This window comes from Ambystoma mexicanum, chromosome 6q (genome assembly GCF_040938575.1).
Source record: "Ambystoma mexicanum isolate Mex_15411 chromosome 6q, UKY_AmexF1_1, whole genome shotgun sequence".
Lineage (NCBI taxonomy): Eukaryota > Metazoa > Chordata > Amphibia > Caudata > Ambystomatidae > Ambystoma > Ambystoma mexicanum.
The window spans coordinates 1,687,755,931-1,687,770,646 of NC_090937.1; the positions used below are offsets into that span (position 1 = coordinate 1,687,755,931).

The 14,716-nt window shown below is 46.2% G+C and overlaps 1 protein-coding gene across 1 annotated transcript in view; it reads right to left on the reverse strand.

Moving 5' to 3' along the window:
• LOC138515444 (zinc finger protein 585A-like) overlaps positions 1-14,716 on the reverse strand; it is a 726,273-nt gene that overhangs the window by 619,517 nt on the left and 92,040 nt on the right. The gene's annotated exons all lie outside the window — the stretch shown is intronic.

The following is a 14,716-nucleotide window of genomic DNA, read 5'->3' on the forward strand; positions in this document are numbered from 1 at the left end:
GTATGGCAGAATGTAAACATAAAGAAGAATGCAGAGAGGTTGGTGCAGAACTGTATCACGTGTTTACAACACAATGTAGGAAAGGGAACAGTGACTCCGGTAGGGAGTTTTGGCCCGCCCTCTATGCCTTTTAAGGTAATCCATTTTGATTTCATAGAGATGGAGGGATGCCAAAACTTAAAATATGTCTTAGTGGTGATCTGTGCATTCAGCAAGTGGTTGGAGGCATATCCCTTAAAAGACTGCACAGCGATGAGTACGGCAAAAGTAATGCTTAAAGAATATTTTTCCCATTTTGGCTTGCCCCGTGTCCTATGGTCAGACAAAGGTCCACACTTTGTGGGCGCAGTGATATTACAGATATGTGCAGGTCTCCAGATTAATAAGAGATTTCATAGTTCAAGACATCCGAGTTCGGCCGGTCTTGTGGAGAGGCACAACGGGATCCTCAAGTCAAAAATAAGCAAGATATGTGCAGGAAGCAAGTTGAGTTGGGTGGATGCATTACCAATAGCGCTATTATCCATGCGTACGTCTGTACAGGCTCGAACTGGGCTCTCCCCGTACGAAATCGTAATGGGGAGGCCGGCAAAAGTTTGGTGCGCACCTCAGCCAAAACAACTTAGCGAGGTAGAACATCCGGTGCTTGGTACTTATTGTGGCCTTTTAATGCAGAAATTGTGTTTGATTCGTCAGCAGGTGCAGGAGGCTCTACCAGTGAGATACACCGGTCCGGGGCACGCGCTGGAGCCAGGCAACTGGGTGCTGCTTAAGAATTTTGAAAGAAAATCATTGTTAGCACCCAGGTGGCACGGCCCCTATCAAGTACTCTTGGCAATGCAGACGGCGATACGGGTGGATGGATGGAAGCCGTGGATCCATGCCACCCATGCCAAAAAGATCCCATCTTCGCTGAAAGACTTGCCTGACCCAGACGACCGGAAAGAGACAGCGGTCCCAGAAATGAAAGAAACGGTTGCCATAAACTGCCACCAAATCTGCTCGAGCGAGAAGTGAAACTCGAAACGAAGCCTGAAAAGATTGCCAAAAAGGGGGAAGGGCAAAGAGTGCCCCAACGTTGCCCAGCAGAATCTACATCACTGTTGGCTGACAAAATCTGCATTGCAAATACCGGCAGACACTAAACGTGTACCCCTTTGGCGCCCACCAGCACTTGCCAGCACACCAAAGACCGAATCTGCATCACTGGCGCGGCGCACACCAGCACCTGCCGTAGCACCACAGGCTGACTTTGAGCCTGGACCTGGAAGTGCACCGGCACTGTTCACGGATCACACGATACCAGGAGTGAGGCGATATGATTTACGGCCTCGAAAGACAAAGTGATCCACAGTTCTTTTGTGCTTATGTTAACCTCTGGTTCCGCTCATGGACGGAGAAGGAACTAGAGGTGTAGAGGAGAGAAGCGTGAGAATTGTGCAAATCGGACAATTCAAGACTCGCGGCTCCTCGGTGCGATCATAAAAAGTACATGTGTCCGGAACCAGAGCCGACAAGCTGGGCGCACATGGTACTAAGGAAATAGATAACTGATCAGAGGTCCTCTGAGCAGTATGAGAAAGGACAAGTGATCTTGCCTAAAACAAATAAGCAAATCCAGGCTATAAAGGACTGGCAGACTGAACTGTGACAATTCTGTTGAACTTAATGACATCAGGACAAGTGCAACGAAGAGAGATATCCACGACAAACTTTAATCAGGAAGAAGAAGGATGATGAGAAACATGTCAGGACCGGTTCCAGCCTCCTCCTGCACCGCTGCTGAGAATTAGTTAATTATAAAGACTGTAAACTTAAGGAAACCGCATGGTAAAAAAAATTGTATGCTGGCATTGACAATAATCATGTGCTTCATGAGTGTGGTAGCACCAATAACGACAGCCTTAGTATTATGGTATGTGGAGTCTATACACCCATTGGGAATGTTCTTACCGATAGTTAATGTATCCACTACTGAAAGCCCGGTTCAGGTGATTACTTATACCTTGTCCCCAATGGAAGAAAGACACAGAGAAGGGTATGGGAACAATACACTGTTACTCATTATGAATATGACGCATGCAATTCTAAAGAAAACGAATTGCTGGGTATGTGCCCATTTACCGCAGCATGCTGGGAAAGGAATAGGTTGGTATGTACAGCCATTACCATTAAGTTCTGCTTGTAGTGCATCTTTAAGTGCAATGTTCTATGGGAAATGGAATAAGAGTGGTACGGGTCAATTAGACAGAACAAACATGAATGAGTTTGAGGAAATAATTATGAGGCCAGTGGGTTGTTCCATATTCCATAAAGCACAAGTGATGATCCCAGAACCTACGGCTAAAAGTAAGCAAAAAATAACACGACAAAATAGACAAGATAGATTGTCCCCTCCAGTGAAAACATCTGTAATGACGTTTCGTGTAAGAACAGACGGGAACAAAGATGCAGTTCCCCCTTCTTACACAGTGAATTATAACCCGAGAACTGTCCCTTTTTGTCTAAAAAAAGAAAGGCTCCTATTCAGTAGGAACATTTACTGAATACATGAATACAGTGGTATTAAAATGGGAAATAGAACCAGTATATGTGGGAGATCCAGTCTATTTTATATGTGGAGAGAAAGCATATCCTTGGTTGCCCAGAAACTGGGGAGGTACATGTTACCTAGGTCTACTGTTCCCGGGAGTGTTCCTCTTAGAAACAGCAGACATGGCCAGACTATCCAGATCTAGAACCAAAAGGAGTAGCGAAGGTGTTTTGATAGCGACTGACGTAGCAAAATCATTAATTCCATTCTTGTCCCAGATAGTGAACTCCTATAACATAAGGCAGCTGTCCAGAATACTAAAAGATACCATAAACACAACGACAGATATACTATTTAACATGACATCGGAAGAAAAAGGAATCAGGTTAATGACGCTGCAAAATAGAGTGGCTCTCGATGTGATCCTGGTTGATCGTGGGGGAATTTGCAAGATTGTGGGATCAGCGTGCTGTGTATTTGTAGATGACTATTCCCCTACGATTTTTGAAGCAATAAAGAAAATGCATGTCCTAAGCTCCGAACTCCCTACTGGAGAAGGGGGCTGGGGAATAGAGTCCTGGTTTTGGGGAATACTGCATTCTTGGGGATGGAACTTGATCTCGATATTAGTAGTGGTGTTTGGAATATTCATAACGTGCTGTTGTTTCATATACTGCCTACAAACTTATGGCCGGGATGACAGAGACACACATGAAATAAAAACAATGAAAGAATTAATGGCTATAGGTATTCATGAAGATGATGATGCTTATAATAGCATACAAGATTCCGACATAAGTGCTTCGGACTCGTCATCAGAGGAGGATACGATGAATGAATGAGACGTTTGGCATACGGCCAAAGGAGGGTTTGTAAGTCTAGAAAAATGGATACCTCTCATGATTGACGGCAAACGTATTTTGGTGGCCGTGGGCCAACCGTCTCATGTACATAACGATAGAAATACAGTTTTCCGAGTTTACCAATGAACGGCCATTTTGATGTAACAAGGATCGCCATTTTGTTTTCTAACAATTGCTCTTTGCTTTCTGTTCAAATTGCTTCGCAGCACATTTTCTGCTTACAATGCTCGACTGTTAATATTGTTGTCTGACCGTGAAAGGACAAGGCCGCAGGGCCGCGAGGCTAATAAGAGTTTGTTGAAACACAACGTAGGCAGCGCTGGGAAGGAATGCCCGGCTCCCTCCCGAATGTAGCCTTGAGGCAGAGCCGCAGGGCATTTAATCATTTCACAGCTGCCAGCCAGTCTCATTATATGGTAGAATATGTTAGAATAAAGCAGCTAAAGGCTTGAATTATGCTCTTCTTATGGCCCCCCTTTACCGAGCCCTGTAGAGCGTGTCGGCTCCCAGGACACGAATAGCACCTCATAGATAGCAAGGTCTGGAATGTGACTTTCCCCCGTATGTAGCTTGCTTCCAAGAACAGAAGCACTGTGTTCTATTCAACAAGTAAAAGATGTCTCTGCACTTGCAAAATTGCATATTGTTACTAGAATAGATATTTGAAGGTGTCATATTCGTCGAAAGGGTCCATCATCAAACCGAGTACAAAGAAAGCCAATAAAGGGGGGTGTTAAACATGTCATAGCTGATTGTATGATATGCATTTTGTGTATATGTAACTGATGTATGTAATTCGCTCTCTTGCGTCCCTCGAGGTCTAGAGATACACATCGCGGGGCGGGAGACCGAGTTGGCCAAGTGAGACTATTTGCTTTGCAATAAACCCTAGCTTTGGGAATACAACCTTGTGTCTGGTGTATCTATGGTGTGTGGTGACTTGCCTTGTTTCCATAGATGTGAGGGACCCCTAGGGGCCCCTTTCACAGGGGTTCACAGTGAAGAGAGCGCACAGAGCTCTAGCTAGGAGGCCTCCAACGGGCGCCCCTCCCCGGCCGATCATCGCCAAGATATTAAACTATAAAGACAGGGAAAAGATTTTGGGACACTTCCGCAAAGGTGGGACGAGAAGCAGAGTGTCGGCGACCATTACAGTGTACCCGACTACAACTTTCTGGTACAGAAACAGCGGCTGCACTACGTGGCGGTCAAGAGACGGCAGCGCGAATCTGGCTTCAAATACATGCTGATGTATCTAGCAAAACTGAAGATTATACACAAGAACAAGGCGTTTTTCTTCGAGACACCCGAGGACGTGACGGTCTGGCTGGACACACTGGGCTACCAGGCAGGAGCAGAAGGCCAGTCTCAGAGCGGACAGGATAAGTGAACCTGCATTCCTCCTGTAATGTACTATTGACTAAAACAATTGATGTAATATAGTGGTAGGAACACTGACATTGCCATTGGGAAGGAATACAATCCAGAGTGTATTAAAATGCAATAATATGCAAAATGCTCAGGAAGGGATTGTAGACATTGAACTATTGTGCAGAATATTGATTGCAAAGTGCAGGAGACGAAGGTGCTATCCTGTTACATGCAGCATTAGACGATACGCTATCACCCCCAATAGTTAGTTTAGTTAGGATACTGGTAGTGCAGTATCCTCCTGCAGCTCTTCGGGTACCGGTAGACCGGGAAAGAGACGAGATGCAGGGAAGCCTGAGATGCAGGGATGGAGCTGGACAACAGTTGGGGTTGGTTGGGGAAACGGTAGGGAGAGGAGTTGGGGTAATGGGGGTAGGTTGGCCTACATAAATACACAAAGGATGCGAATGAGAGGAGGGAGAAGTAAGGAGAAGTCCGTAGCAGTCTATGAAAATGGGTGATCTGAGAATTGTAACATGGAATGTCAGAGGGCTGAACAGCTATATAAAGAGAAATAGAATTATGGCATATCTTAAGCGGCAGAGAATTGATGTAGCACTCTTACAAGAGACTCACCTCGCCAGGGATAAATTAGATACACTGACAAGGAAATGGAGAGGAATTATGGTTGGTACAGCCTACTCAACGTATGCGAGAGGGGTCTTGATCTGGGTGGCACCAGGGTCTCGTTTTGGGTCCTTCAAACTGTAGTGGATAAGGACAGAAGGATGGCTATTGTCAGAGGCATGGTAGAGAACAAAGAGATATGTGTCATAAATACATATGCCCCAAATCAGAACACCACAGCTTATTTTAAAGGCACTATATGCCAAGATCAGCCTGCATAGGGACTGTGGGTTCATATGGGGGGGGGGCTTTAACTGCACGATAGACGCAGCAAAGGATAGGTTGGATGATACATTTTCTAACCCATCCCCAGCAGCCATTGAGGGTGTTGATACGAGACTTGAAATTGGCAGATGTATGGAGGAAATTGCATTTGCGAGACCGGGTATACTCGCATTATTCAACCCTGCAAAACCTGTATGCGAGACTGGACTATGTGTTTGCAGGCGACTTGGTGATGCACAAGTTTACACACGCCGAATATAAAGCTAGAGTCCTGGCCAATCACGTGCCCCGATTCATCGCATGGCAAATACGGCTTCTGCACGCGACGATCCCTACCTGGCGACTCAGAGTTGAAGCCTTAAAAGATGCGGGGTTCAGGGACCACATGCGAGAGGTGGTGCAGAAGTATTTTACACATAACACGGGTAGTGTAAGTTCGGCTGGTGTGTTGTGGCAAGCATTCAAGGTGGTGGTGCAGGAGCAGCAAAAGCCAAGTCCAAAGGGTTACAAGAGGAAATAGTGCGGGAACTGCAAAAGGCAGAGCAGAAAATGGAAGACATGATGAAGGCTAGTGGGGGGACACAAGAGGAAGCAAGAGAAGTGCTACGCCTCCTGCAGGAATGCATACTGCAATGGGAGAGGTGGGTACCCTGAGCTATAAAAAATATATTGAGCGTCAATACGCACAAGGGGATAAGGCCAGCAGCCTACTGGCATGGGTATATAAGAGTGAAGTTACACCGCAACCAATATGGGCGGTGCAAGGGGCAGATGGTCGCTTGCACAAAACCCAAGAGGAGGTAAACGAGTGCTTCCATGACTTTTACAGAGGCCTGTACAGTGTACCCACGAGGGAGGAAGTTGTGGACATACAAGGGGCACTATTGAAGATAAGCCTCCCCCGACTCACCGAAGAGAACAGAGACAGATTAGAAGTCCCCATAACTATTGAGGAACTAGAAAGTGTGATTAAAGACCTGCCCACCAACAAGGCTCCAGGGCAGATTGGCTCCCCAGTGAGTTTCACAAAATGTATAAGGCAGATATCCTCCCCCCATTGTTGACAATGTTAAATGAGGCATTAGAACAAGGCAAGTTGTCCGAATCACTAAGGGAGTGGATAATTGTCCCCTCCTCAAACCTAATAATCTAGACACAGACTGTGGGTCATACAGACCTCTGTCATTACTGAACCAGGACAGGAAGACCCTCACGCCAGTCATGGCTACGAGGCTGACATCGATGATAGGCAAGATTATCCACCCGGACCAGACGGGGTATGTCCCGCATTGGAACATCACTGACAACATGAGGAGGCTACATCACATAATAGATGACACCAATGGGAAGACAGATGAGGTGGTGGTGGTGTCGCTCGATGCTGTGAAAGCATTTGACTCAGTTAAGTGGCCCTGGTTGATGGCGGTTCTGAAGGCCTTCGGCATGGGACCCACGTATATAAGATGGGTGGAATTACTGTAGAACATCCCGATGGCCAGAGTCAAGACGGGCTCTGTGATCTCGGAGCAGTGGCAATTAAGTAAGAGAACGAGACAGGGGTGTCCATGGTCCCCGATGCTCTTCATACTTGCGCTGGAGCCATTGGCGATTTACTTGAGGGCGGAATTTGGGGAGGTGGGAGTAAGCACACAGGATGGGAGACATTTGGTCTCGCTGTATGCAGATATGTGGCTGTATTTGAGTTATCCGGAGGAAAATTTACAATATGCCCTGGAAGTGCTGGCACGGTACGCCTTAGTGTCTGAGTGTCTGGCATATCGGTGAATCCCCAGAAATCTAGTTTGTACCCCCTGGGGTGTTACAAAGGGAAGCCCACACACAGCCTGCCGGTGCTGCCTATCAAATGGGAGCCGGCTACGTTCAGGTACCTAGCAGTAGATATATATCACAATCCCAAAGCGGAACATAAGCACAACACGGAGAAAGCGGTGGAGCGTATAGAGAAGAGCATAACATTCTGGGGGAGGTTGCCATTAACCATGATGGGGCGGGCAGCACTATTGAAGATGGTGGTGCTGCCGAGGATTCTGCATTATTTCCCCCATGTCCCCTTTGCGATCCCGAAAAAGTTTTTTCATAAATTACATGGTGTATGCCAGAGCTTCATTTGGCATAAGTCAAGAAACAGGGTGGCGTTATGGAAGCTCTAGCATTCATATGAACAAAGGGGTATTAAATTGCCCAACTTTGAGACGTACTTTATAGACAGTCAGCTGCAGCATGTGGCCAGATGGCTGTCGGACGAACCGACTACTGAAGTGAGGCTGCTGAAAACAGCAGGCAGACCGTTCATCTTGAAGGAAGTGATATGGGTGCCTGATTTGCACAAAACCAGTGGGCACCTCCTGCTGCGCCTGGGCTGCAACATATGGCGTAGAGCACTGCGGCTGCTAAGTACCGCAGCACCATATTCCCCGCAGGTGCTGCTTGCGGCACTCGCGGGGGCAGATGAACAGACCAGGAAGAATGTACGGAAGAGTTGGGAATCCATTGGATTAGCCACAGTAGGAGATGTGCTTAAAGAAGGAGAGCCCCAGAGATTCGAAGGGCTTGTAGTAGATACTGGGACACATAGTGGTCAGTACATCACAAACGCCAAGCACGCTGACATGCTTGAAACTGAGATGGCCAGATCCTGTTACGCACATGCAGCCGAATAGGGTGATCAAATTCCTTTTATAATGTATTGGAAGGAGGACATGAAATCTCACACATAGATGAGTTATTGATGTCCGCAGTAGGGGGTGGGAAGTTGATCAAGTCAGGGGGAAGTGGGAGGCAGGCCTGGGAGCACCACTGTTAGATGTGAAAATGTACCAGAAGGAAGTATCGCGAAACGCAAGATTCCAGCAGATCCAGCTGTATGTGACACATAGGGCATAGTACAAAATAACCAAGTTTAATCGGACAAGTAACCAGGATTGCATGAAATGCGGAGAGAGAGATGCTAACTTGCTACATATGTTTTGGGCATGGGTGGAAATGAGTAGATTCTGGGGGAAGGCAGCACAACTGCTGTCGAATGCTGGGATCACGTTAGACGTAGAGTCTCCAAAAGCCTGCCTGCTAGGATGTTTCCCGAGACCCAAGCGGGCTAAACATGTAAGCAAGCTGAGAGGCCTAGCATATATTCTGGCAAAACGGAGAATAGCACTGTGATGGAAAGCATTGACGAGACCAGTAGCACAAGTATTGTGAAGGGATTTGTTAAAATGGGCCAATGTGGAGACGGTGGCGTGGATGGAAGCATCCAGTAGGGAAGAGGAACCAGGAGTGAGAGGAGTAGATATGTGGAAACAGCTCATAGCCGATTTAGACACCTCTGTACACGATACCCAGACAGTGGGGGCGATCCCCGTAAGCGAATCCGTGGCCACCGATGAAGTCGGCTCTGATAGAAGTGTGACCGTAATTGGAAGTGTAGGGTAGGCTCAAGCGGGGGGGGGGGGGACAGGAGTTGGGGAGGGAAGTTGTTAGGTACTTGTATTCGCTTGTGATTATTAAAAGTGTACATGGTTGTGTTTGTTTGATTAAATAAATAAAGAGACAATTGTTTTAAAAAAGTTTTTCTGGTTGATTGATTTGTTATTTATTATGCGCCTACACACACGTGTTTCAAGGCGCAACAAGGCAAGGTAGGGGACCAATAGGAAGACAAGACAAACGCTCTTACTAGGCCTCGTGTCATTACGATCGTGCAAGTGCGCAACACGAAGTGCAGGGGGAAGTGCAACCAGGGCAGATGGCTCTGACCTAGGTGCAAGGGAGGCTGGGACAACAGGGTGCATTCCCAGACAGAAGTGCAAGATGAGCCATGCAGCAAGTGCAGGAGGACTGCTCTCGGGGGTCATGGTGCTGTAAGGGAGGCATGGTATCACAAGTATGACACCGACTCAAAAGATACAAGTTTCAAAACCTTTATTAGATTCTTGGGGTTTGGAAAAACTCCTACGTTGCCCATAGCTATGATGGGAGTAGTCTCTACCATCAAATAATAAAGAAAACACAGTCCTAGTCAGACCTTGTCAAATCAGAATGGCCTAAACTAAAAAAACCTAATGCCTGCTGTATCTCTTATACAAAGAGTGTGTAAAGGGGAATGTGTACGCAAAGAAAATCAGTGTTATAACATAAAGGATCAAGATGGCTGAGTCAGCTCTCCCCCGCGTTGGACAGTACAGAGGCTGCCCCCCATAAACAGGATGACACACTATGGCTCAGGTTATCAAAAAAAGGCAGTTCAAAACGTGGGTCGAGGACAGCTTGGCCCTCCACTTTAAAGTCACTTATTCCAGCTTTCCAAAAGTGCTTTCACAGTTCAGCAAAAGTTCTTATAGGTCTCTCTCTGTCGGGCTCGACCCACTCAAGGCATCAATAGTTCACGTAGGTCTCCCTCAGTCGAGCTCAGACCTTTCAACCAAAAAAGTACCTGTTTCAACGTAGATCTCCCTCAGCTAGGTGCAGATCTCATCATCACAGCACTTGCAGGGGTTCCCTTCCCCAAGCTTCATTCACATTTTTTAGGGGTTCCCTTCCCCTAAATTATTTCATTTTCCTGTTCTCCCTCAGTCGGGCTCAGACCTTTCACTGATGTCGAAGACTTTCAAATGTGTGAGGCTTTTACCATAGACCTCCGCAGGACCACTTCGACTTTCACTTTAGCTCTCCCTTAATATTATTTGCCCCAAGTCTCTTGATCTTTGTAGTCCCATGCCACAATCAGAAAAGCAAGGACACTTACAAATTACTTCAGACAGGTGTTATATTAAAAATATAGACACATTTATTACAAGGCCTTTGTAACATCGACCATAGCAAAGAATCACAATAATACTAAAGTAAACCAACACATCACAATCAATACAATATATATACATTACCGAGTGGTCTAAGGAATTAGGAGCATGTAATATGTAGACCACCTAGATGGGGGGGAAAACAGACAGTGCAAGTAATCATTATTCCCAGTTCGACATCTGAAATACACCTAACTAGGAGGAAGTACGATCCCTACGAAGAGAGGAGCCTTATGCTCAAAAGTACCTGCACACGCTGGTGCCAATGGACAAAAGAGGGCCTCTTCAAGGATATCAGGCAGTTCAGGAAGGTGAATGAAGTGATGCAGAACAAGTCCCCACTTCTCAAGCAAGGCCTCCACTTGTGGGAAGAGGCAGGGTGAGAGTGTGGGATAGAGTTGCTATTTCCTAATAGCGGTAGAAAATAAACGGGCTCTTGCGCGAGGGGCCACCGGTTGGGGTATGGACTCACCTGTCCCTAACGCAGGCAGACCCAGACTTCTCCAGTTCAGTTCACGTTGCTGGCAGGTTCAGCTGCGATGATCAGGACGTCTTGACACAGTGTAGATTCTGCGTAGCAGGATGCAGGGTCAAGGGTGTCCCAAATGCAGCAGACGTGCTCAGGTTGTTACCACAGCAGGGAAACACGGCAACCGCGTTTACTCTGGTCCGGGTGCACTCGTCTCACTTCAGACCTGGGAATGCCAAGTGTACGAAATTCGGTGTGAGCAAGCAGTAAACCAAGTTTCGAGGGCTTCCCCGAAACAGCGGCGGTGACAGAGCAAAGCGTCCTGCGTAAGCTGGTCAGCCCACTGGTTGGCCCAGAGACACTTCCGAAGAGGCTTACTTGCAGGGTTTGATGAAGGTGCCAGGAATAGTTGATCCCACTATTCCAATGGGTCGAAGCGCCTTCGCAGACCTTCTAGGACGATCAGATGCAGAGGGTTCTCGCAGGACGACAGCAGTTCAGGGTGACAAACCTTCAGCGGGTCACCAGTGGTTCCTTGACTCAGCTTCTTGTTGCAGGATACTTGGCTCCTTATCCCTTGTTCGGTGTGAACTCAGGAGATCGACATGGTAGTGGTGTATCCAGTGTCCTCTTATCTAAAGTTCCCTTCGCACCAAAATGGAGAGGACCCAATGGGAGATCTGCTCACAAACACTCACACCATACGTGGACCTATCACGGACCACGGTGGTCCCAGGCATTCAGGACACTCTAGACTCACTGGCACCCAGGATGTGTATTGGGAACAGACATCCCAGCCCACATCCTGGAGGCACACACAAGGCATGCAGAAGTCTGCGAAAGCATTGTGTTTCGCGGGAAAGTGCATGACCAAATAAGGACTGCCCCGGGTTGGCTCGACCTGGGGAAAGGTGAAGGGGCAAGACGGTCAGCGGACAGGACAAAGAACCTCGTGGCATGGTCATTTAGGGAGCCAGGCCACCTATTCGTGCCAAACGCGGTAGGCGCGGATACATGGCAAAAAAGGGTTCAAAACACAAGAGAAACGATAGCTGCCACCAGTCCCGTCCATGACACACTTGCACAGTTCATAATAAGTCCAGCGAGAGTTTCTAGGGACTTTGGAATGACTAGAGACCCAAGAGAGTGGTAATGCAAGTTACGGTGCACTCTTGTTTCATGATGCACAAAAGCTGCAACATGAGGAAAGGACTAAGGGAAACAAAGTCTCCCAGTACTGACTGTTTTAAGGGCATGTCTGTTTCCCCATAAGAATTGAGCGAAAGCCCAGAGGAGTGCGGCGGAAGGCTGCGCTTCTCTGGCAAAGTCTAGATCGGGGTGTAAAACAACAGCAAAGAGATTGGGGGTTGCCACATGGAGGGAAAATTACATACAAAATAAAATCTTTCCTAACAGTCACCAAATTACACATTCTACCACAACGGTCATCAGTAGATAACTTCCATTGTGTTCCATGTGTTGCTTTCACAGGGAGTTGATGTGTACGCATACAAAGCCTGAATTTACGAACAAGTGGATCAGGGCAACGTATTAAATACATTTTGGGGCATAAGTACTTTTAAACTATCCCCTCAATGTACTTATTATTGTATAATTCACTCATTCACACAAAGTTACTTTCCCAATCCTGCTGTTTTATTTTAGTCTTAAAAGCATACTCAATACGCTCAAAACTACCATAGCGGCTACGTTCTAGGGACCAATCAAGTGCTTTAAAGTGCAGGTATTGTCGTAGGTGTTCCAATGATTTATTTTATCTAGTCGGGTAAGATTTAGGCCAATATTACAAAGCAAGTTACTTTCAGGATGGCAGATAGCGTTAAGGTACAAAAGACCTTGCTGTTGTGCAACTATAGAGCTCAAGGATTGGAGGCCCAACTCAAGTCTAATATAATATTGTACTGAACAAGCAGAGGGCAAGGACATCACATTTCTTCAATCTTGTCCAGCCAATGGAGGTTTTTCATTGATAGTGCTTCCAATCCATATACAACTACAGGGATAAACCATTGCCTGTGAAGTATGTGAATCCCCTTGAGGGAGTACCCAGCATAGTTACAACAAATCTCTTAGTAAGAGTTGTAATTTGATTTGCACGTCTGGTCTTATCTGTAATAAGCAAATTATACCCGATCTTACTACTAAACAAAACTCCAATGTACTTGTAGTTGTCAGTATATTTAATATTACACCACAATGTTTTCATTTGTGGTTTATTAATTTTTCTGAGGCCAAACAACCTAATTTGGGTCTTCTTTAGATTGATTGTAAGGCCATGTTCATTTGTAAAACAACCCAATTCTTCCAACATTGCTTTCATCCCACTGTACGTGTGATCTATAATAACAAGACAATCAACATACAGAAGTAGCTGCTGAACCCTGTTGTCGTGTGTTTTTTCTGGTATCATTCTCTTCCGCTAAGGCCACGTCCACCTCACCTGTTACGCTGTTAATCCTATAAGAAATTAGGTTCTTTTAGGGGGGTAGAGTGGGGGTGCAGACACCTCTGCCTCTGCATTTCCTGGGCGCCCACTGTTCTTTCATGCCTGAACCATCCCAAATCATACTCTGACTCCGACAGGGCTGAAGAGCGGCTCTTTTCTCCTTCCCTCACATACCCAGCTTCTGACCGCTAAGGGTGGAGGTAGTGCTGTGTGCCACGTGCGGTACCGCCCATCGCAGCTCATGGCACCCAGCATGATTGTCTAAATGTGGATTGCTTGCGTGTTCTATGAAACATGCACTGGTTAATTCATTGAACACAATAGGATCCTGTGCATAGAACGTTACACCTGCTGTGGTCAGAATGGTGGGACCTCAAGGAACAATCAGAGAAACGCAATCATGATGAGAAGAATCTTAATAAAATTGACAATCACATGCATTTTAACATAAAACCAGAATCGAGGCGGTCACCCCACTTATTAACACAAAGGAAATGCCTTTGTTCGAGGAAGCAGTTTACACCAAAGTGAAGCCAGAAAAACATACAGATGGAGGTACTACTGACAATACATGTTTTTAATTTTAACACATAATGGCAGAACGGCTAAAGCACAACATTCTTATGATCAGCATTTCATTAAGTTTATGAACTCAGGTGGGCATGGTTTACATTCCACAGGTCATCTTATCCAGGATCAATTTAATCTGGTAAACACCTCTGTCCAGTGTTCCTTCTTGGAATTTAGATAGAACAGCCATGATGTCATTATGCTTAAAACTCATTTAAGGCAAAAATGTGCATTTAATTTTCAAATCTACACATGACTGCTACTGCCTCGCAGCTCTGTGAATATTTATATTCCATTTGCCCTTTCTACTCTAGTCACAAAGGTCATTTTTTAAAACACATTTCCATATCATTTAATACAACACTTGACAACTTCTCCAGGCCCTTCACACCAAAACAATGTGTTAAGCAGTTGTGCTTTCAAAGTGGACATGCCCCCTCCCATATGTATTAGTTCCGTGGCCTAGGATCGGCACATGTAGGTACAATCTACTAATCTTAAGAGCAGCAATAAAAATAGACACTAGTGTTGGACAGCAGTGGGGCCCTGCAGTGCTGTAGAATGTGCTGTGAGATGGGGAACGCTGCAGTGTTCAGCTAGAAGGATGCGCCAGGCAAAGCATCCCTTTCTTGGGAATTCCTACTTCTACAGTAATGTTGGTGATTGCAGGTTCACAAACTCCATTCTCCAGGTTCCCTGTGATGGACATTGCCT